The sequence below is a fragment of the Gorilla gorilla genome, chromosome 7 (genome assembly GCF_029281585.2).
Source record: "Gorilla gorilla gorilla isolate KB3781 chromosome 7, NHGRI_mGorGor1-v2.1_pri, whole genome shotgun sequence".
NCBI classification, from domain to species: domain Eukaryota; kingdom Metazoa; phylum Chordata; class Mammalia; order Primates; family Hominidae; genus Gorilla; species Gorilla gorilla.
In genome coordinates this window covers 114,091,369-114,114,692 of record NC_073231.2, presented here as the reverse complement: position 1 = coordinate 114,114,692, position 23,324 = coordinate 114,091,369, and the positions used below count along the sequence as shown (strand labels likewise).

Here is a 23,324-nt window from a genome sequence, read left to right as displayed (position 1 = left end):
TACATTCCCATCAATAGTGTATGAGGGTTCCCTTTCTCCACATCCTCACCAGCATTTGTTATTGCCTTTCTTTTGGATATAAGCCATTTTAATGGGCATGAGATAATATCTCACTGTAGTTTTGATTTGCATTTCTCTGATTATCAACAATGTTGAGCACCTTTTCATATACCTCCTTGCTATTTGTCTTATTTTGAAAAATGTCTCTTCATATCTTTTGCCCATTTTTTAATCTGATTATTAGATTTTTTCCTATAGAGTTGTTTGAGCTCCTTATACATCTGGTTATTAATCCTTTGTCAGATGGATAATATGCAAATATTTTTCCCATTGTCTGGGTTCTCTCTTTACTTTGTTGATTGTTTCCTTTGCTGTGCAGAAGCTTTCTAACTTTATGCATCCTATTTTCCATTTTTGCTTTGCTTGCCTGTGCTTGTAGGGTATTACACAAGAAATATTTGCCCAAACCAATGTCCTAGAGAGTTTCCCCCAATGTTTTCTTTTAGTAGTTTCATAGTTTTGAGGTCATAAATTTGTCTTTAATCCATTTTGATTTGATTTTTGTACATGGTGAGAGATAGGAGTCTAGTTTTATTCTTCTGCATGTTGATGTCCAGTCTTCCCAGCACCATTTATTGAAGAGATTATTCTTTTGCCAATGTATGTTTTTGGCACCTTTGTTGAAAATGAGTTCATGGTAGATGTATGGATTTGTTTTTTGTTTGTCTCTTCTGTTCCATTGTTCTACATATCTATTTTTATGCCAGTACCATGCTGTTTTAGTTACTGTAATTCTGTAGTATAATTTGAGCTCAGTCATGTGAGTTTTGCTCTTTTTGCTCAGAATGGCTTTGGTTATTCTGGGTCTTTATGGGTCCGTATAAATTTTAGGATTGTTTTCTATTTCTGTGAGGAATGTCCTTGGTATTTTGATAGGGTATGCAGTGAATCTGTAGATTGGTTTAGGTAGTATGAACATTTTAACAATACAATATTGATTATTCCAATCCATGAACATGGAATATCTTTCTATGTTTTCAGCATCTTCTCTAATTTCTTGCATCAAAGTTTTATAGTTGCCATTGTAGAAATCTTTCATTTCTGTGGTTAAGTTTATTCTTAGGTATTTTATTTTATTGTGGTTATTTTAAATGGGATCACTTTCTTGATTTCTTTTTCAGATTGTTCACTGTTGGCATACATAGTAGAAATGCTGTTGGTTTTTCTATGTTGATTTTGTATCCTGCAACTTTATGAATTTATTTATCAGTTCTAATAGTTTTTTGGTGGAGCCTTTAGGTTTTTCCAAATATAAAATCATATCCTCTGCAAAAGAATAATTTGATGTTTTCCTTTCCAATTTGATGCCCTTTATTTCCTTCTCTTGTCTGATTTATCTAGCTAGGACTTCCAGTACTATGTCGAATAACAGTGGCAAAACTGGGCACCCTTGTCATATTCTAGAACTTAGAGGAAAGGCTTTCAGTTTTTTCCCACTCTGTATGATACTAGCTGTGGGTCTGTTATGTCTGTTATGTCATATATGGCTTTTATTATATTGAGGTATGTTCCTTTTATACCCAGTTTTTTGAGGCTTTTTTTGGTAAAGGAATGTTGAATTTTTTCAAATGCTTTTTCAGCTTCAATTGAAATGCTCATATGGTTTTTGTCCTTCATTCTGTTGATGTGATGTATCTCATTGGTTTGCATATGTTGAACCATTCTTGCATCCCTGGGATAAATCCCACTTGATCATGTTGAATGATCTTTTTAATACCTTGTTTAATTAAATGTGCTAGTTGTCAGGCCTCTGAGCCCAAGCCAAGCCATCACATCCCCTGTGACTTGCACGTATACGCCCAGATGACCTGAAGTAACTGAAGAATCACAAAAGAAGTGAAAATGCCCTGCCCCGCCTTAACTGATGACATTCCACCACAAAAGAAGTGAAAATGGCCGGTCCTTGCCTTAACGGATGACATTACCTTGTGAAAGTCCTTTTCCTGGCTCATCCTGGCTCAAAAAGCTCCCCCACTGAGCACCTTTCGACCCTGACTCCTGCCTGCCAGAGAACAAATCCCCTTTGACTGTAATTTTCCTTTATCTACCCAAATCCTATAATACGGCCCCACCCTTATCTCCCTTCGCTGACTCTCTTTTCGGACTCAGCCTGCCTGCACCCAGGTGATTAAAAGCTTTATTGCTCACACAAAGCCTGTTTGGTGGTCTCTTCACAGGGACTCGAGTGAAACTAGTATTTTGTTGAGTATTTTTGCATCAATGTTTATCAGGGACATTGGGTATAGTTTTCTTTTTTTGACATGTCTTTGGTTTTGGTATCAGGGTAATACTGGCCTCATAGAATGAGCTTGGAAGGATTTCTTTCTTGGTTTTTTTTGAATAGTTTGAGTAGGATTGGTATTAATTCTTATTTAAATGTTTGGCAAAATTCAGCAGTGAAACCATTGGGCCCAGGGCTTTTCTTTGCTGGGAGACTTTTTATTACAGCTTTTGTTGTTGTTGTTATTTTGATTCTACAGTAAAAACAAAATCAACGGCCAAATGACTCAACTGCGATTGTGCCAGTGAGAACCTCAGGAGCCTAGCAGAAGATAACGCTGGGAAGGGTTCAAGGAGCTAAGCCGAGAGTTTTGGCTGCCCACCACAGGTAAGAGAAATTTTGGAGTTTAAGTCTAGCCAAGTTAGAAGGGCTTGGTAAACACTTCAGGCTTTCCATTGAATTAGGAATAGAGACTACATGCATCAAAAGAGCATCAAGACTGAAACATAGACTTGTCTTGACAGGAGAAAACCAGACCTCCCCCGGTTAAAAGCAATCTATCTGTAATTTAACTGCCTGCTAGAACAAGACTTCACCACTTTTTGGAGGAAGATCGAGAGTCTCTGCAATCTATTACTCAAAGCATAACAAAAAAAATTACTAGACATGTGATGAAATGGGAAAATGTGACTTACACTAAATAGAAGGTGACCAACCAAGGACCTAGGTGTTAGAATTGGCAGAAAGAGACTTTAAAATAACTATGACAAATATGTTAAAACATCTACAGGAAAAGATGGATATAACATATAAAGAAATGGGTAAATGAAGACTAAAGATTGGAAAAGCAGAAATGAAACTGATTTTATTCACAGACAACATGGTTCTATATGTCTCCAAAAATCTATTAGCTCCAGTAAGTGTATTCAGCAAGGCTGTAAGATACAAAGTCAGTATTTCTATATTGTTTCAATGAACAATTGGAAAATAACATTTAAAAATAAATACCCTTTATAATAGTGTCAAAAATATAAAAATGTATAAGTTTAAGAAAAGGTATAAAGGATCTCCACTTTGAAAACCACAAAACAGAAAAAAAGAAATTAAGAAGCTTAATAAATGTATGTATATGTCATGCACTTGGTTGGTTGCAAGACTCAATATTGTAAAGCTGTTCTTCTCCCCTAAGTGATTGATAAGATTGACGTACTTCTAACTCAGAATGGGTTCTTGGTGGAAATTAATAATCTAACATGAAATGTTATGTTATATGCAAATGCAAGGACCTAAGTCAAAATCTTGAAAAAAGTAAAAGAAAAATGTTGGAAGACTTAGGATAACTGATTTTAAGACTTATTATAGCACTACATTAATTAAGACAGTGTGTTATTTGCTTAAGAAAAGGCCAATAGATGAATTAAACAGAATAAAAAATCCAGAAATAGACCTTCCCATATATTCAGCCAATTGACAAATATATCGGCAATTCAATAGGGGAAGAAAATCTTTTCAGTAAACGATGCTGGAACAACTGCATATCTGTATATTCTGACCTGTATATCACAATGTATTAAAATTTTACCAGAGCCAGGCTCAGTGGCTCATGCTTGTAATCTCAGAGCTTTAGGGGGTCCAGTTGGCAGGATTGCTTGAATCCAGGAATGCAAGACTAGTTGGGCAATGTAGTGAGACCCTATCTTTAAAAAAATTAGCCTTAAGTGGACTGTTAATCTAAAAATAAAAGAGAAAATTGTAAAGTTCCTAGAAGGAAGCATAAAGAATATCTTTGCAGTCATGGAATAGGCAATGATCTTTGGTATATAAAAAGCACCAACTATAAAAGAAAAAAATTATAAAATGGACTTTATCAAAATTAGAAACTTCTGCTAATCCAAAGATACTTTTAAGAAAATGAAAATGAACTCACTACCAAGGCTTAGCGGAATTATATTACACAGGTTGGATGTAATGAAGAGAAGGGTTTAATGAAGGTCTCTTCATTTTAGATTCTTGCAGAAGAAAAATAAATAAATATGATAAATCTAAAAAGTGAGACTTGAAAAATGGGCAAGAGAGGTGGAAGTTTAAATACTAATGTTAATATCATCTTACTCACATGAAAAGTGTAGAGATAAATTTGACAGTTGATGGAATAATCAGTAGCAATTTCAGTATAATATTTAAAGCTAGAAAGTAACAAATAGAAATCAAAATAGTGATATAATTATTAAAACTGATAGTAAGGAAAAAGAAATAGGAAGTAAATGAGTGAACTAAATCTTTACTCTCTGTAGCTGGGAGCCAACAAATGATATCCAAAGTTGATAAACCAAGAAAATGTCAGTAAAATCATGTTATTTGGAGTCATCTGTATAAATAATTGTGAGAAAACAAACATTTAACCTCTGGAAAACTGGTTTAGGAATGGAAAAGAACAGAGAAGGGAACTTTGCTTTTTGTTTTATGTCATTATCTAACATTAGGTTTTTTCCCCATGCATGTGTATATATTGACTTTTTTTAGACAAATATGGTAGATAAATAGATAGATAATAGGAAGGGGGGAGGATAGGATGGAGAGACGAACACCTACATACCTAGAGGTTCTCACTGCATAGTGAGATTTCAGGTGATTTTTTTCTTCATTATACCTTTTTGTATGGCTTGGATATTTTACAAAGAGTAGGTAATATTTTTATAAACATAAGAGGAAAATAAACTGTTTCCCCTTTGTAAAAAAAGAAAATCTTAAATTAAGACAAAAATCAACCTTGCTGAGTATTTTATTGCCTCCTGGAAAATAACATCTGGTAGTTTTGGAGCTATCTTGTGGGAAAACACTTTTCATAATGTCAAAGTATTATTAACTTCTTGATTTGCATCAGTGTGTTACATTGAAAACAAACCACTGTTCTTTCAGTGGATGAAGTCTGGAGAGTCCTCAGCCTCAAAATGCCAGGTAGGACTGAAGAATAGTTGCCTACTACTTAAGCAGAAAGTTCTCACAATAATAGAATTGCTGTCAAATAACACTGAGTTCTTTGCAATTGCTATGGAAGTAAAGAAATCCAAAAAATACCCTTATGGTAATGTCTTTACAATTTGTACTGACATAAGCTCTTTTGGGATTCTTCTCTAAGATTAGGTTTACACCCATAATTATGTCATCATGTATGCAGAAGTGTCATTTTTTGCTCAGTTCATGTAACTTGTTTATAAGCCTGGGAGAGCAATAGCCAATGGTGATGTTCAGAGCCATCTGCCACTTAGATACCAAAACCTGTCGTAGTGTTCCCCCTAGAACTGTGATGTTGGTTCATCTATATCTTAAATTAGGTGTGTAGGGAGTAAATTACATGCCCATAGGAATGCATTTTATAGCAAACAGAGAAGTATTCCAAAAACTAGTCATCAGGTTATCTTGGCTATTGTACATGCAGCACATCTGGGAATTATTCTCAGGAAAACACTGGGTAGAAGCTCTGACTAGTGGCTTGGACTTTGTTTGACTACTGCAAGTACTGGAAAAAAATATAAAGCACATATAAAGCTACATTGTGTAATCTACCAGAGTTAACTCCAGGATACTAATACTGAAACCCTAATCATGAATTTTCATTGATTTTGTTAGATTATATTAATGGGTTATGATAGACTCCTTCACAAATGGCATCAAAATGTTTCCAGTTCTCTCATTTCTTTAGTCACAAATCTGGGCTAAATATTTACAATATAATTTTGGCTATAGATTGCATTTTCTAAAAATTGAATTTCTAAGAACCTCGCTTAAAGAAATACAGCAAAATAGTTAAAAGCAGGGATTTTGAGGTCAGACAACCTGAGTTTGAATCTTTTAAGCTCTATTTGCTGTATGACTTTACTCAACACACTCAGTGTGAACCTCAGTTTTCTCATCTATAAAATGGAAGTAAAGTATAAATTATAGAGTGTTATAAAATTAAGGTAATTTATATAAATCACCTAGGGTAATGATTCCCAAGTTGTGTGCACATTGGATTTTCCTGAGGAGTTTCAAAATATATTGATCTCTGTGTCTCATCCCAAGTGATTGTGCTTTAAAATTTTTTTTAAGGTCCCCAAGTAATGCTACTGTGCAGGCAAGTTTGGGAATCCTTGACCTAGTGCATAACAGTACCTGCATACAGGTGTATATGGTCCAAGTGTTTTATAAACGTTATCTAATGTAAATGTTTGTAACAATCCTAACAAGCACGCACCATAGTATCTTCAATTTCCAAGTGATAAACTGAAATTTAGAGATATTTGGTAACAGAAGCAAAGCCAGATAGCTACTACAAGGCAGAGTCAATATTTAAAGCCAGTTCATCTGAATCCAAAGTTTAGGCTCTCAGTTATAATGCTGTCTAGCCTCAAGAGAATTTCCTATTCGTAAATTTTTCACACTCAACTGAGGTAGAGTATATTGACAATATCAGTTTCACAAAAAGGAAAAGAAAGACCCAGAGTTAATAGTACCTACTCAGTAAGTCATAGAAACAACCCACTTTTTAATCACTTCTCACAGGCATGGTCTCAAGCTAATGGTTGGGCTGAAAGGATGGCAAAGACTACTGAGGATTGTTGCAGATAATTGGATAAGAAGATTAGCTGTTTCTCATTTATAAACATGTCATTTCATGTTACTAAATAGTCCCCAATCCTACTGAATTTTTAATGGAGTTTTGCATTAAAACTCCCTCACGTTTCTTTCTAGATGCATCAGGGACTCAAAAGACAAAGGTAACTTCTGAAAGTTATACTCAGCACTTACTTGTCATGTATCTATAATACAGTAATTAGTATTTATCAAGAACTGGACTAATGTGGGTTCCAGCCACAATAATTGAAACATGGTCTATGTTCAACAAAGTCCAAGATACAAGTAATAAAACATCACCATGTATTACCTGTGACCACATCCCTCACAGAGCCATCTTGAACTGAATTTTTGATTCCATCTTCTCAGGACCAACTAGAATAACTGAGAGATGTTTTCTATTCTCTGCCATAATACCTGGGTAACCAACTAAAGAAGAACAAAGTTGGAAGACAAATACTATCTGATTTCAGGGCATGATGGTACTCAAGATAGTACAGAATTGGCATAAAGACAGACAAACAGATCAATGGAACAGAATAGAGAGTCCAGAAATAAATCCATACGTGCATAGGCAACATTTTTGACAAAGGTCCAAAGGCAATGCAATGGAAAAAGGATAATTGTTTTCAACAAATGTTTCTGAAACACTTGACTATGCATATATAAAAAGCCTACTCTGATTCATACTCTTTACCATATACAAAAATTAAGTCAAAATGGATCAAATATTTAATGTAAAACCTCAAAACTAAAAAACTTCTAAATAACAATATAGTATAAGAACTTTGAGATCTTGGGCTTTTGGTTAGACAAATATTTCTCTTTTTTGAGACAGGGTCTCATTCTGTTGCCTAGGCTGGAGTGCAGTGGTGCAATCACAGCTCATTGCAGCCTCAAATTCCTGGGCTCAAGTGATCCTCCTGCCTCAGCCTCCAAAGTACAGGCATGCACCACCACACCCACCTAATATATTATTACTATATTATTATTTGTAGAGACAGGGTCTCACTATGTTGCCCAGACTGATCTTGAACTCCTCCTGGCCTCAAGCTGTCCTCCCACCTTGGCCTCCCAAAGGCACAATCCATAAGAGAAAACAATAAAATTAAATGTAATATTTGCAAATCACATATCTGATATGTGACTTAGAATATAAAAAGAACTCTCAAAACTCAATAATAAGAAAACAACCCATTAAAAAAAAAGAACAGATACTTCATCAAAGAAATATATGAATAGGAAATGAGCATATTAAAAGATGCTTAATATCATTAGTCATTAAGTAAGTGCAAATTAACACCACAGTGAGATACTACTGACCACCCAACAGTGAGTCTACAGTGAAAATAACTGACCATACCAGGTATTGGTGAGGATGTGGAACAACTGGAATTGTCATTCACCACTAGTGGAAATTGAAGTGGCTCAGCCACTCTGGAAAAAATTTGGACAGCTTCTTAAAAAGTTAAACACACATCTACTGTATGATCCAGCCATTTCACTCCTAGGTATTTACACAAGAAAAATGAAAACATATGTTTGAATGGAACCATAGAAAAATTTGTATACAACTATTTACAGCACTTTTATTTGTAATAGCCAAAAACTGGAAATTATGCAAATGCCCCATCAACAGGTGAGTGGATCAGCAAATGTAGTATATCCATTCTTCAGGAATGAAAAGTAATGGATACATACAGCAAATGAATGAATCCCAGAATAAAAAAGTAAAAAAAAAAAAAGCCAAACAATAAAAGAGTAAATACTCTGTGCATAATTTCATTTATATAAAATTTTAGAAAATGCAAACTAATATATAGTGACAGAAAGCAGATCAGTGGTTACCTGCGCTGGGGAAGGGGAGGTAGGAAGAATTAAAAAGAGGCATGAGCATTATCCAAAGCGAAATTAATACAGAAATAGAAAACCAGATACCACATATTCTGACTTGTAAGTAAGAGCTAAATGGTGAGTACACATGGACACAAAAATGAGAACAATAAACTTTGGAGATTCCAAAAGTGGGGAGGGTAGGAGTGGAGGAAGGGTTGAAAAATTACCTATTGAATACTATGCTCATTACTTGGGTGACTAGCTCATTAGAAGCCCAAACCTCAGCATCACACAATATACCCATGTAACAAACCTGTACATGTACCCCCTGAATCTGAAATTGAAATAAACAAATAAAAAGAAGCATGAGGAAACTTTTGGAGGTAATGGGCATGTTTATCATCTAGCTTGTGGTGATGGTTTTACAGGGGTATGCATACATCAAAACCTATACACTTTTTTTTACTTTATTGTGGTAAGAGCACAACATGAGACCTACCCTGTTAGCAAACTTTTAAGTGTACAATATATTACTATGGACTATTATATATTTTTATGCACTTAAATATATGCTGTTTGTTTTATGTCAATTATACTTCAATAAAGCTGATAAAAATTAAAATAAAAAATCTTTTTGCTTAAAGATTTCATTAGCTAAATAGAGGAAGCATTGCCAAGTATGGCAAGGATATTTTTGTTTTATATTGTCTCTTTTGATTATGAGCTGCAGTGATTTCTGATAGGGTTAGATTTCTCATTTTTCAGCAATAAAAGATCACTGTGTTAAAAGCCTGTTTCATTATTTAAAGACACTACGAATATTTTAATCAATTGTCTGGGAGAAAATAAAAACTCCTTGTACCTCAAAAAGAAATTAGCTGTACCACATATCAAAGAAGGTTGCATAAAATTTTACGATGCCAATTGTTTTAAAATTCAGTAATTGGCAAGTGTATTCAACAGTTTGCAGATTTATCTCAGGTATTCTGACCCATTTATTAAATCAGGCAATTACAAAAGAGCACCACCAGTGAAAACATGCATTCTCATGAATAAAGATATATCCGCCACACTCAAGTACATTTAATATCAGAGCTTCCATTTCTGAAGCTTTGTTTGTCCTTTTTGGCCTTTCTTTTCAAAAGGTAAATGGCACAGCAGATTCTTTAAAGACAAAGTTACATTTCAATAAGCTGGTCTTGGGATTTGTTGTTCATGTTCTGTGCTTGCAGTTATTTATTGCTTTATAAAGGTTATAGGTAGGTAAATATGGCTAAAGGTTGATAAAACAGAACATTTTATGGAACACCCTATTGGTTTAACATATTACAACTTTTAGCATTTAAAATTATTTTAAAGGATGAATATCTTAGAGTTATGAGACCTGAGATATTCATGGCATATCTAAATGGGAATAGATGTTTTTCAAATACTGACAGAGAAGATCCCATTACTTGCTTTTGTAATCTAGCTTATGGTAATACTACCATAAAAGAAAGGTCTAAAAGTAAAATCCTGTTTATTCAGAATTCTGAGTAATGAGATTATAATAATTAAATATTGTGGCTTATAGGAATTGCCATATATTATATACCTGGATTTCAAATTTTTCAAATAAGTCAAATATAAAAGGCACTAAAATGAGACTCTACAATACCTAAAAAATTTTTGAAAAAAAAGATAAAGTGAGAGGAATCACTCTACCTCAATGTTAAGACCTATTATACAGCTATAGTAATCGAATGGTGTGCTATTGATGGAGGAAAATGTGGGTAGTTTGATGGAATAGAATAAAGAACCCAGAAATAGCCTACCCTATGTCAATAGCCATATCCTGGTTGTTTTATTATACTTTTGCAAGCTACTGCCATTAGGGGAGACTGGGCAAAGGGTACAAAGGATTTCTCTGTATTATTTCTTACAACTGAATATGAATCTCTAATTATCTCAACATAAAAAGTTTAATTTTAAAAAGACAAAAATAATTTAAAAAATAAAATATGTTTCTGGTTTGTTTTAAAATAAAATACAAGATTTTACAGTTTTGACAAGTGCTTTCATTATGAGGATGAGTTATACATAGGACTATAAAAAAGGTCTTCTTTTTTTTCTTTCTTTCTTTTTTTGAGACAGAGTCTTGCTCTGTAGCCCAGGCTGAAATACAGTGGCACAGTCTCGGCTAACTGCAACCTCTGCCTCCTGGATTCAAGCAATTCTCCTGCCTCAGCCTCCCAAATAGCTGGGATTACAGGCGCACACCATGCCTGGCTAATATTTGTAGTAGAGATGGAGTTTCACCATGTTGGCCAGGCTGGTCTCAAACTCCTGGCCTGAAGTGATTCACCCACCTCGGCCTCCCAAAGTGCTGGAATTGCAGGTATGAGCCACTGCACTCAGTCAAAAAGGTCTTATTATTTGAAATTTCTAGTTAATTGGGTTTTTAATGAATGGGCATTACCATACACATAATTACATTAATAAGACCTCTGGTAGTTCTGGCAATTACCCCGTAATCTTTTCCAGGGGCCAGGAAGGTAAGCCTTAGTTAGTTGTCAACCTGGAAAGCTGCTGGTGTCTCCATGTGCAACCTGTGTCTAAGTCATCTGTGCAGTTATCATGTAATCCAGTAAGAAAAAGATATTCTTCATCAGAGCACCACAATACTTAGATTTTGCTGTATCTATTCCATAATCTTGAAATATATAAGTAACATTGTCAAGAATACACAAAATGGAAAGAACTCATTAAAATGTTTACATGAAATTACTTTTGCACACTATGTAGGCAAGTAATCTAACCCAAAATGTTATAATGGATGTTATATTTGTGAAGGTTTGTTTTGGTTTGGTTTTTCCCTAAAGTAAGATCTTTCCTGTGTTTTAGAAGAGATTAATATTATAATAGTGAGCTGGTAAAAATGCAATACATTTTGAATTAGATAAAAAATTTTAAAACATGATCTCATAAACTTTTAGAGCTTTATCATTTTTTTCTGCCACTCCATTCCTACTGCAACCATCTTGATTCATGCCCTTACCTCACTTGACTTGTCTGAACAATTTAAGCAGCTTAATGATTGTTTTGCCTCTGACCTATTTCTCACCTCTCACCCCTAATCCATCCTCCAGACTACCCTGGGTGATTTTCCTAATAAGCAATCTGCTCATACCCTCTCTGCTGGAAAACTAGTCATTGCTTCTGATTGCCTAAAATACAAAGTCTAAACTTTGCTTCACATTCGAGGTCCTCTGAAATCTAGGCCCAACTTACCTTGCTAGTCTTATACGTGCCACTCCTAAATGCCCCTCCCATACTCAATACAGGCCATACTTTGTGTTGTCAGAACACACCATGCTTTTCCTCATGCAAGTTCTTCCATCTAGAATGTCCATCTTTGTCTCTGCCTGGTTAATTATCTCACTTCCTCACTGAAGCTGTCCTCAACATCCTAAGACAGTTCATCACTTCTTTTTGCTCTCACAGGATTTTGTATGGAATAATAACTACTATTTACTGAGCGCTTACTAGGTACCAGGCACTGTGCCTAACTAAGCATTTTACAGACGTGATCTCATTTAATCTTCCCAGCAGCCCTATGAGGTAATCTGGCTTTTTTATGGTGTCTTCTCATTCATTGTTTTCCTGTCTATATCCTCATTAGAAGAGACTAATCTTACTCATCTTATCTGAACCACCTCCTGTTATAAAAGTCTGATCAAATTAGGCACTCAATAAATGTTTGTTGAGTGAGTGACTGTTGGAATGAATCTAGTAAAATACACAAATTCAATAGGGCACTTTAAAAAGTAACTTGTTATAGAAGATTGACTTTACCATACTCGAATGCAGCCAGAACCCTGAGAATATGCTTCCTAATCCAAGTAGCTCTCTCTTTGCCTCTGGCATGCTGCTTGAAATCCCCATAGTCTTCAAAAATGCCTTCAATTTCTTTATTTTTTATTCTTACTGCCACCAACCTAGATTAGACCCTGTCTTGTCTCTTGCTTGATCTACTCATCCACTTTCAGAATCTGTCATCTTTATTACTTTATATGTTAGAAAAGATCCATCCTCCTAAAATACAAGTCAGATTATATATTTCTACACGTGCGGTGGCTTGCACCTGTATCCTCATACTTTGGGAGGCCGAGGTGGGCAGATAGCTTGAGCCCAGGAGTTCAAGACCAGCCAGGCAACATGGCGAAACCCCATCTCTACAAAAAAAATATGAAAATTAGCCAGGCGTGGTGGCGGGCGCCTGTAGTCCTAGCTACTCAGGAGGCTGAGGTGGAGGTGGTAAGGTAGAGGATTACCTGAGCCTGGGAGGTCAAGGCTGTGGTGAGCTGTGATTGTGCCACTGTACTCCAGCCTGGGTGACAGAGTGAGAGAGACTCTGCCAAAAAAGAGAAAGAAAGGAAGAAAAGAAGGAAGGAAGGAAGGAAGAGAGAAAGAAACAAAGGAAGAAAGAAAGGGAAATAAAGGAAAGAAAGGAAGAAAAGAAAAAAGAGAGAGAGAGATTATATATTTCTCTTGCTCATAAAACATACCTTTTCTAGAAGGAGTCTTTTCTCCCAGCCTGAATTTCAGAAATCTCCATAGTCTGGCCCCAGATTTATCTACCACTACATTCTAAATTGTGTAGTCCAATCAACCTGAAAGAGTCCCCATTCTTACCTCTATGTCTTCATTTATTGTAATCTTTCTGCCCATCTGGGCTGCCTCTTTCTCCACAATGTCTATAAAAATTGTATCTCTTCCTTGACGCTTTTCTAGAACACACCAGTCAGATATAACCACTTTTTCCCCCATGTGCTTATTCCACTGAGAGCGTGTAAGGGACATTTTGAATTTTAAACTATCTCGCATAGTCTAAATTTAGCTCTTTGAGCAATCAAGTATACCTTTTCAGTTAACTGCCTGCCTCATAAGTGATCTCCTTTTTTGAACGTGTCTTCTTCCCCATACCAGGTGAGTCCTCTGCAGCTGTGCTTCTACCAGATTAGCCTTTCTTGGAACATAAGCCAGTCAATCGGGAATGGAAACCTGATCATGCTGGGCTGGCTAGATTCTCTCTCCAGAGACTATGTACTTGGGACGACAAAAAAAAAAAAGCTTTTTAACCTACGTCTGTCTCCTAAATGGAGCAGCTGGGAACTAGAGAATTGTTGCCAACAACCAGTAGTAATATACCTGTGAGAGTGGGTCCCACCAGACTGACCTCTTTGCTTACATTAGTAAAGGCAGCCCTGGCTGGGTATGGTGGCTCACGTGCTGGGAGGCTGAGGCAGGCAGATTGCTTGAGCTCAGGAGTTTGAGACCAGCCTAGGCAACATGGGGAAACCATATCTCTACGAAAAATGCAAAAATTAGCCAGGCTGGCGTGGTGTCATGTGCCTGTAGTCCCAGCTACTTGGGAGGCTGAGGTAGGAGGATCGCTTGAGCCCAAGAAGTTGAGGCTGCAGTGAGCTGTGTTCACAAGACTGCGCTTCAGCCTGGGTGACAAAGTGAGACCCTTGTCTCAAAACAAAACAAAACAAAACAAAACAAAACAAAACAAAACAAACAATAGAAAAAGGTAGCCCTCTAGGTAGGTGCAGCTTCAGATTCTGGGCCCAAATGTATAATGTGTGCAGTGACCTTGGGTAGCCATAGTACTGTCCTTTATAGCTACAGAGGCAGAAAGCTGGGCTGCTGAAAGAGCAGGATGGACCAGATATGTGAGGGTAAAAACAAAGAATAAACAGAGAGAGAGAGAGTACTTGAGAGTGTGCTGCTGTCGGTTCCTGTCAGCTTTCCTGATACTGGGTATAGACCCTATAGAAACACTGTTGCTTGTGTTTTTCTTGGGAAAATCCAGTATTCTTTCAATAAACTCCCTTTTTAGTTCAAGGGCAAAATAATTCCTGTTTTAGGCATCTAATCCCTCAAGGCCCAGGGTAGCTTTTTAGAGTAACTAGCAACGTCAGGCATCTGGTGGACACATGTTGAATGTAGATTGGACCACTGGTTTTTAACCTTGACTGTAGATTAGCAATACCTGGAATGCTTTTAAACCTACCCATGCCTATGCCCTGGTTTCTCTTCAAAACGAATAAACCTACCCACGCCTGCATCACACGGGAGACCAGTTGAATTCAAACCGGGTTAGATGAGCGGGCACACACATTGATATTTTTTAAAGCTTCCTTTAACCCATTTGAGATCAGGGTTTATCTTCATTTGGTTGGATGTTATAAAACTATATATACTGAGGGAGAGCTGGTACCATACTAAGCCATTTTCATTTACTAACTCATCTATGTTGAATCAGTTATCAGATTATACCATCTGGGGAAAGAATCGAATAGTTAGGGTAAGGGTTGCATTGGGAGCGGTGGAGGCAAGTGTATAAAAGAAAGGAAAGACAGGCACTGAGTTTAGTACATATCTGTACCAAACAGCAAATTACCAGGGCACAAGGAGTAGCTGCATAAGCCAGCAGCTGATCAAGCAGAAGGAAATGGGGTTACCATCATCTATTTCATTTCAAAAACATGAAATTCTAATTTTAAAAATATATATATTTTTTAAATTTGCTACAATTTTAGTTCAAAGGTCAAGCCAAGACAATGTGGCATCCTGGTGAGATCAGCATAATCTCTAGGTCAGCATTAAAGCCCTTTATCTAATTATTAGTTCTATATCAATAATTTAATGAGAAATGATGTCATTATTAGGAAGCAGCATAAACTTCTAAGAATACTAAAATATATATTTTTAAGGCTCTTTTCTTGATTTTTCCACACCTCTCCCTGAAAGCAAATATGACTACATCCTGCTTAAAATGTTAGTACTGTGCCTCTTCTTAATGTATTGTCTTGTATTGTGGCTGTTTCAGTGCTTGTCTTTTGCCTTCTATTAATTACAAGCTCCTGGAGAAAGCAGTCATGGTTTTAACCTTTGTAGCCCCCATAAGAACCATTCTTCAATTTTACAGCATGCTACTTTTATGTGTTGTGTTAGACATATCAGTCAGGCCTGCGTTCTCGTTCTACTGCAAATAATGGTAAACCCTACCACAGTGGCTGAAACTATGGCTTTATTTTTCTCATATAACAAGAAATCCAGATATAGGCAGGCCAATGTTGGTGCAGCTTCTCAAGGAAGCATTAGGGACACACATTCTTCTCACCTTCCTGCCTCTGCTGTCCTAAGTATTTAGCCTGTCATTTTATGGTTACTAGTTACCTGCTGCACCTCTAGGCACTGCATTTGTTGAAGGCAAGAAGGAGACAGGTTCAAAAGACCAAAAGGGGCTGGGCACAGTGGCCGTCTGTGTAATCTCAGCATTTTTGGAGGCCAAGGCGGGAGGATTGCTTGGGCTTGGGAGTTCGAGACCAGCCTGGCCAACATGGTGAGACCTCGTCTCTACAAAAAATACAAAAAAATTAGCCAGTTATGGTGGCACATGCTTGTAGTCCCAGCTACTCGAGAGGCTGTGGTGGGAGGATCACATGGGCCTGGGAGGTAGAGGCTGCAGGGAGCTGTGTGATTGCACCACTGCACTCCAGCCTAGATGACAGAGCAAGACCCTGTCTCAGAGAAACAAACAAACAAAACAAAACAAAAAGACCAAAAGGAACATTCCAGTCCAGTCTATCCTAAAAGTTTTCCTGGAGTCCCAGCCAGTAACAGCTCGTTGATCAGAACTAGACACATGGTTACTCCTGGGCCAATACTGGAAGATGTCTAGGAAGAAAGAAATTGTGGATAGGGTTGGGTCAGCCAGAAACATTGTACCACAAGGTTTGAGTCTAATTGGAGCTGAAAGGAATACAAAGATTATTTGGCACCCCCTACTGAGATCTGACAGTTGAGAAGACAGTGGCCCAGAAATGTCTGAGATCCATAGCCAGGTAATGGTAGAAGAGAGACTAACCAAAGATTCAGTTATTATAATTCCTAGGCCATTTCACATTCCATGTAGCTATACATGGACAATTAGAACTACCTGTTTTAGAAGCTACAATTCATTTCCAAAGATGGAATTTAGAACATTGGAACTTTATTTCAGCTGTCTGCAAAATAACCTCCCCCTTCCTATAAATCTTCAAAGCAACAAGTGGGAAGAAAGATCCTGCAGTCCTCTGACTTGAAAGAAGACAAAATAAACTGTTCAGAATTTGTGTAGGACATGTCCTTCATCAGCTGTCCTCTTGCTCTTTATAATATGGGAGGTTGTTTTTAAAATCTCGAATGCATAACAAATTCAATAAACAATGAACATTCAAAAGTGTTCAAGTATAATCCCAGTTTGCTGTTCTTCCTTAGTATACACTGCCATTTAAATTTTTTCCTAGAAAAAAATTTTAAAAACGTATTGTTGCTATAAAATGACCTTAATCCCGGTCCTTGGCCAAAAGCTAAACAAAACAAAAAAGGCTTTACTAAGTGTATACCATTGAGAGAATTATCAATCATAATTTTTTAGGTTCCCTGAATGACCAGTTCTAGCTCCCTAGACATGATATGCACATTGCAGCAAGAAAAAAAAAAATGTGTCTCCATTTTAAACAACTAATTTTCTACAAAAGTGTTGATTATTACTTCTCTATAGCTGTGTGACTTTTAATCATTATGAGTGTTAATCAAGCACCACTAATACATCTTTGTGAAGTATGATAGTTTCAGTTCCTATCCTCTAAGAACATACAATATGATATGTCAAAAATAGAAGCACGCAAGCTAAATTTAAGCTGGGTATAGTAGAGACTCTTTATATAAACATGTCATTGGAAGCTCTCCTAATACCACCATTATAGGCTGCCAGTGTTATAATAAGCTTTTTTCATCACAGTAAAAATGAGAGTCAATAAAGTCAGGTTTATACAACTACAGTTTAAAGCTACTCAGACCAAGGTTCACATCCCATACTATTATAGACCAGGATATTTTACTTCTTTGAGATCAGTTCTCATCTATAGTGGGGGTAAAAATAAAAGGCTCCAGTTATTGAATTATAGCAAGAATTAAATAAAATAAGCTTAACATAGTTTCCCACAAATAGTAAGTGCTGAATAAGTAATAGCTATTGTTATGTTTAGGTTGATATAATTAAACAAGACAGTAGATACATGTCTTTGAAATAGTAAATCATGTTAAAACAAATCAGTTGTATTTTTATCATGTTCAAACATATTTGGGCCTAGATTATGTGGACTTATAATTTTTCATAAATATGTCAGTAGCCTTATACATATATGTTTAGCATATATGTTTTTATATCATTCATCCATCTGCTGTAATGTGCAGCTATTTTATACCACTTTAAGGATTTATTCAGCAATAATCTGGCTACTTCCACCAAACTCTGTTAGGGAGAATGATTTCTATGAGAATTTTACTTCATAGGCTATCATTTTAAATAGAGGGAGGTGCAGCAAAAAGATGTTTTATCATAAATTTTGTAATAACCCTACATAGTTTTCCCAAGTCAATTTTAATCTGTTTGGGGTGTGTAGTTTATCGGTTATATTTCAGTTTCCATGTCAACAGATGCAATCATTGCATACACATTCTGCAGCTGGGTAGACAGGCAGTCTCCTCTGAGACTTCAGCTTGCAAATAAAGCAGTGTGTGAGTAAGAGGCAAGCATTCTTCTCCAGGAGACTTAGCACTGCACTTCTAGGATACCAGTCTCAGGTGATAGCCAAAGCAAGGCTTCCAAATACAGCTCTTTCTCCAGGTTTCTCATGGAACAATTGAGACATCTTTAACCAGGGTATAAAGACACTTCCACTTCTGCTTTTAGAATTTGGTACTTAGGTTAAATAAAATACAATGAAAAACTGTACACTAAGTACCTGGTTCTCATCCATCTCTTAGGATTTCCTGTGTTTCTGAAGTGGAAATTTATAAAAACACAGTTGAGTTGTTCTGAAAATAAAACTTAAATGATGAAAAATAAAGTCGTAGAAATCACCACAAAAAAAGTAGGAACCAAAGAAACTTCTGTAACAAAAATTACCTAAGATTCTTTCATGATACTGTGAAACTGAGATTCTGCATTCATTTGAGCTACTTCTAAACACAGTGAAATATTTTATATGTAATTGATACAGTTAAAGGAAAAATAATTTTACTTTTTGTTATGGAAAATTTTCAAACGTACACAATATTAAAGAGAATAATGAAATGAGCCTTTATGTACCCACCTCCCAATTTATCAGTTATCAATATTTTGGTACTTGTTTTATCTATATACCCCGCACAAATTTTTTGCCAGATTTTATCAAAGTAAATCATGTAATTTCACTCATAAATATCTACATCTCCAACTGATAAAGATATTTTTTAAAAAGTAACAGTTATGCTGTCATCTATAACAGCTAAAAAATGAACAATACCTAAATATTTAAAAATTCTATTTTAAGTTAATAATATAAAAGAGATTGATGTTGACAGTTGTATATTATGTTAAAGTCATAAATAAATTACTTCCATAAAAAATTTTAAATTATTTATTTTTCCCACGGAGAACAAAATACTTTGTAAACATTGTTTGTTGTCCTGGGTTTTTCTCACTCTTTTTCTAGAGGAGGGATATATAAACTTCTAGTTAGTTCTTGTCATTTTACAATAACAAGGATACCCATTAAAGAAGCTAATCTTTGCTAACTGACATAACATCGGGGATTCTCTGATTCTGTCTTCAGTTCCTCTTCAGTTGGCCCAGAAGTAAGTACCAAGAAGTTATCATTTCCATATGACTGTCATTGCTTAAAACTAGCTAGTATGAGCAGGACGGTAGCCATGGAAGTCGAAATTCGCTAAGGAGTGTCAAACAACTCACCTGCCGAATCAACTAGAAGAGAAAAAGAGAAGAAAAAACAAACAAACAAAACTAGCTAGTATGTTCATGAAACCTATCTGTTTCATTAAAGGCCATTGACCAAGCTGTTTCTCCATGAAAACCTTTCTCTTAGAACGACTTGTGTTCCATTTGTGAAGTACCAGTCTGCCTTTGCCTTTCCACTTATCAACTTCTGTAGAGGGTCTTTCTGATGTTTCCCTTGTCAATGTGTTTGTGGCTTCTCTGCCTCTTTCTTTAGCTTTGGGGATGTCTTTATCTGCCTCGTTTTTCTTTTTCCCCATTTTCATCTTTCGTTTCCTCTCTAATCTCTGCTTCTCCTTCCTAGTTGTTAAATTTATTGAATATTAGGCGATATTTCCTATTCTTAATCTTCAAAATAGATGACAGAGGATAACAGACATACATGTAAAATGTAAAACTACAAAACTCCTAGAAAACAAAATCGGAGAAAACTTAGATGACCTGGGGTATGGCAATGAGTTTTTAAATACAACACCTAAGGCACAATCCATGAAATAAATAATTGATAAGACAGACTTCAGTAAAATTCAAAACTTCTGCTCTGTGGAAGACAATGTCAAGAACATAAGAAGACAAGCCACTGAATGGAAGAAAATATTTGTAAAAGACATATCTGATAAAGGACTGTTACCCAAAATACACAAAGAAATCTTGAAATTCAACATTAAGAAAACAAACAACCTGATTTTAAAATGGACCAAAGACCTTAACAGACACATCATCAGAGAAGCCATATAGATAGCAAATAAGCATATGAAAAGATGCTCCACATTACATGTCATTAGGGAAATGGAAACTTAAAAATGAGGTAACACTACACATCCCTTATATGGCCAAAATCCAGGATACCAATGACACCAAATACTGGCGAGTGGAGGAACAGGAATTCTCATTCATTGCTGGTAGGAATGCAAAATGGTGGAGCCACTTTGGAAGAAAATTTGATGGTTTCTTACTAAACAAACTTTACCATATGATCTAATAATCACAATCCTTCATATTTATCCAAAGGAGTTGAAAAGTTATGCCCACACAAGAATCCTTACACAGATATTTATAACAGATTTATTCATAATTGCCAAAATATGGAAGCAACCAAGATGTCCTTCAGTAGGTGATTAGATAAGTAATCAGTAATCTATGGTACATCCAGACAACAGAATAGTATTCAGCACTAAAAAGAAATGAACTATCAAACCATGAAAAGACTGAAGGAAACTTAAACGCATGTTACTAAGTGAAAGAAGCCAAGCTGAAAATGTTGCATACTGTATGATTCCAACTACATGACCTTTTGGAAAAGGCAAAACTATGAAGACAGTAAAAAGATCAGTGGTGCCAGAGTTTGGAAGAGGAGAGAGGGATGACTAGGTGGAGCACAGTGTATTTTTAGAGCAGTGAAGATACTCTGTGGAATACTGTAACGATGGATACATATCATTATACATTTTTCCATAGAATGTACAACAACGAGAATGAATCCTGGGACTTTGGGTGATTGTGGTGTGTCAATGTAGGTTCATCAATTGTGACAAATGTGCCAGTCTGGTGTGGGATGATGATGATGTGGGATGTGGTGCTTAAGTGGAGGCAGGGAAGTGGGGGAATTTGTATAGGAGATATCTGTATCTTCCTCTTCATTTTGTTGTGAACCTACAACTGCTGTGTACAAGACTCTTTAAAAATAAGAAATAGATAAAACAAAGTCCTTTAAAAAATTAATTTAAAAATAGATGAGATAAACATTTGGGGCTTCTCTAAAAGAAAATAAAATTGTTTTTCACTAATTTTTTTTTCTTCTTTCAGACTGGTAGCTCTCTTAGCATGTTTTGTTAGAATACATATTTAAGCATTCTAATAGTTAGCTAGCTATACATTGTATGTTTACTGAAGATGATTTCCAAAGAGCTCTAAGCAGTTTTGTAACTGGGAATTTTATTCATTCTCATGGCATGCGTGCTCATAGGACAAAATACATTGTATGATGCTCTGATATTTGGAAAGGGTCATATGGTTTAGAGAGCTTCAAAACATCACTCAGCAGATGAGTGCAGTCCCCTTGCTAGTGCTCAGTGTTTTACCTAGAAAATTTGTAGTTATTCCAATTGGATTATGTCATTAAATACAGATTTTGTCAGCCTTGTTAAACCCTTACATCTAGAAGGTGTCTTACAGACTAGCCTAAAATTCTTTCATTTTACTCATTGGGAAATTAAGACTAAGGAAGGCCAAGGATTGCCTAATAAGTTACAAATGGAGTTAGAACTAGAATCTCAGTTTCCTGACTACCAGTCCAGTACTTTCTAGAACTTTCCCTATAATTTTGGGAAATACGGAATATGTTGCATGGTGTGAGAGGGCAGTGCTTGCTCTCATCAGTATAACACGCTCTGTGAGTTGTTTTCCCAGGGTCCCTGATCCTCCCATACTCTTTAAGCCAATGGGGTCTAGAACAAAGGATTACATTAGGACAGTGGCTGGAGCAAGAGTATGATGGAAGAAGGTTTAATTGGCTTTTGTTAGCATCATGCTGGAATGCAGCTAACGGTAATGTATTAATACGTCAGGGTACCCTTGCAAGGGAATTTCAAAATAGAAAAATCTCTCAGTGGAGCAGAAAATATTGAAATAACTTGTAAAACAGCATTCAAGTTTACATCTGTGAAAGGGAAAAGATGTCCATTCTTTCCTCCACCTTTAATGATTCACTGCATTTGTTGGCCTAATGCAGTTGTTGTCATTTTTATTCTGTTTCATTAGTAAGTCCCCAAACAGCATGTCACTAGATTTGATTATATGATGACATGTAAATGAGAAAACATGCCACAATGTTTTTTGTGTGGATAAAGTGTCTTGCTAATAACAATGGGAAAAATAATAATATGCAGGCCCTAAATACTTGTGGAAGTGCTTTAATGCCAATGCCTTTTGCTCTCCAAAAGCAACCTCAGGACATATGTTTTGGTTTTCAACTCTCAAAATGGATAAGCTGTATTTTAAGGCACTATTTTCAAAATTATTAGCTTTATTTATATTTATGTTTAAAAGAACTCCCTTTAATATCTTTTCAGAAACAAATAAATAATAATAAATGACATCATTTCATTGAGAGAGTAAACAGTCAACAATTCATTGTAGTTTTTAAATAGGTTAGAGTTACTGCTGAAAAATCACTGTTCTTCATTCTGTGTTTCCAATGAGAAAAATAAATCAATATTAGAAAATGTCATTTTGGTGAGGTTATTAACAACCTTAAATTACAGGGAGGTTCCTCTAAAGAGGAAAAAAGGATGATAAAACACGTCTACTTGAAATGGCTTCATAGTTTAAGCAAACAGCATAGCCAAAAAATGTCCCACCCAGCAGGAAATGGTAACAGCCTTAAAATAGTCCAGAGAAATAGACTGTTTCAACAAAAAGTTAGGGAAAAAAATCAACCCACGACATCAATTGAATTTTGACTGAGACTGTCAAAGATTTGGGCTGGAAAAACATAATGCTAGGGAATCTAAAACCCTTAAACAGTAGTGGAAAATGCAGACCCTTGGGAAAAAAATGTAGGATAATGCATAAAAATAAGGTATGGATACTGAGTATATGTTGTAATTCCGTGTTTTTCTCTCACATTAAGCTTTGAGTATAAAACTGAACAATGTCACAATATAGCTGCTTTATTCAATCTAACTAAAATATACTCACTAGAAGACATACTTCCAG

The 23,324-nt window shown here is 35.9% G+C and overlaps 1 long non-coding RNA gene across 2 annotated transcripts in view; it reads left to right on the top strand.

Annotated features, from left to right (window-relative positions):
- The window catches only part of LOC129524319 (uncharacterized), a 181,022-nt gene that overhangs the window by 135,225 nt on the left and 22,473 nt on the right, over positions 1-23,324 (top strand). For both annotated transcript variants that reach the window (XR_008668096.2, XR_008668095.2), the window contains exon 3: positions 2,541-2,668. This is a non-coding gene — a long non-coding RNA (uncharacterized lncRNA). The remainder of the gene's footprint in view (positions 1-2,540; positions 2,669-23,324) is intronic.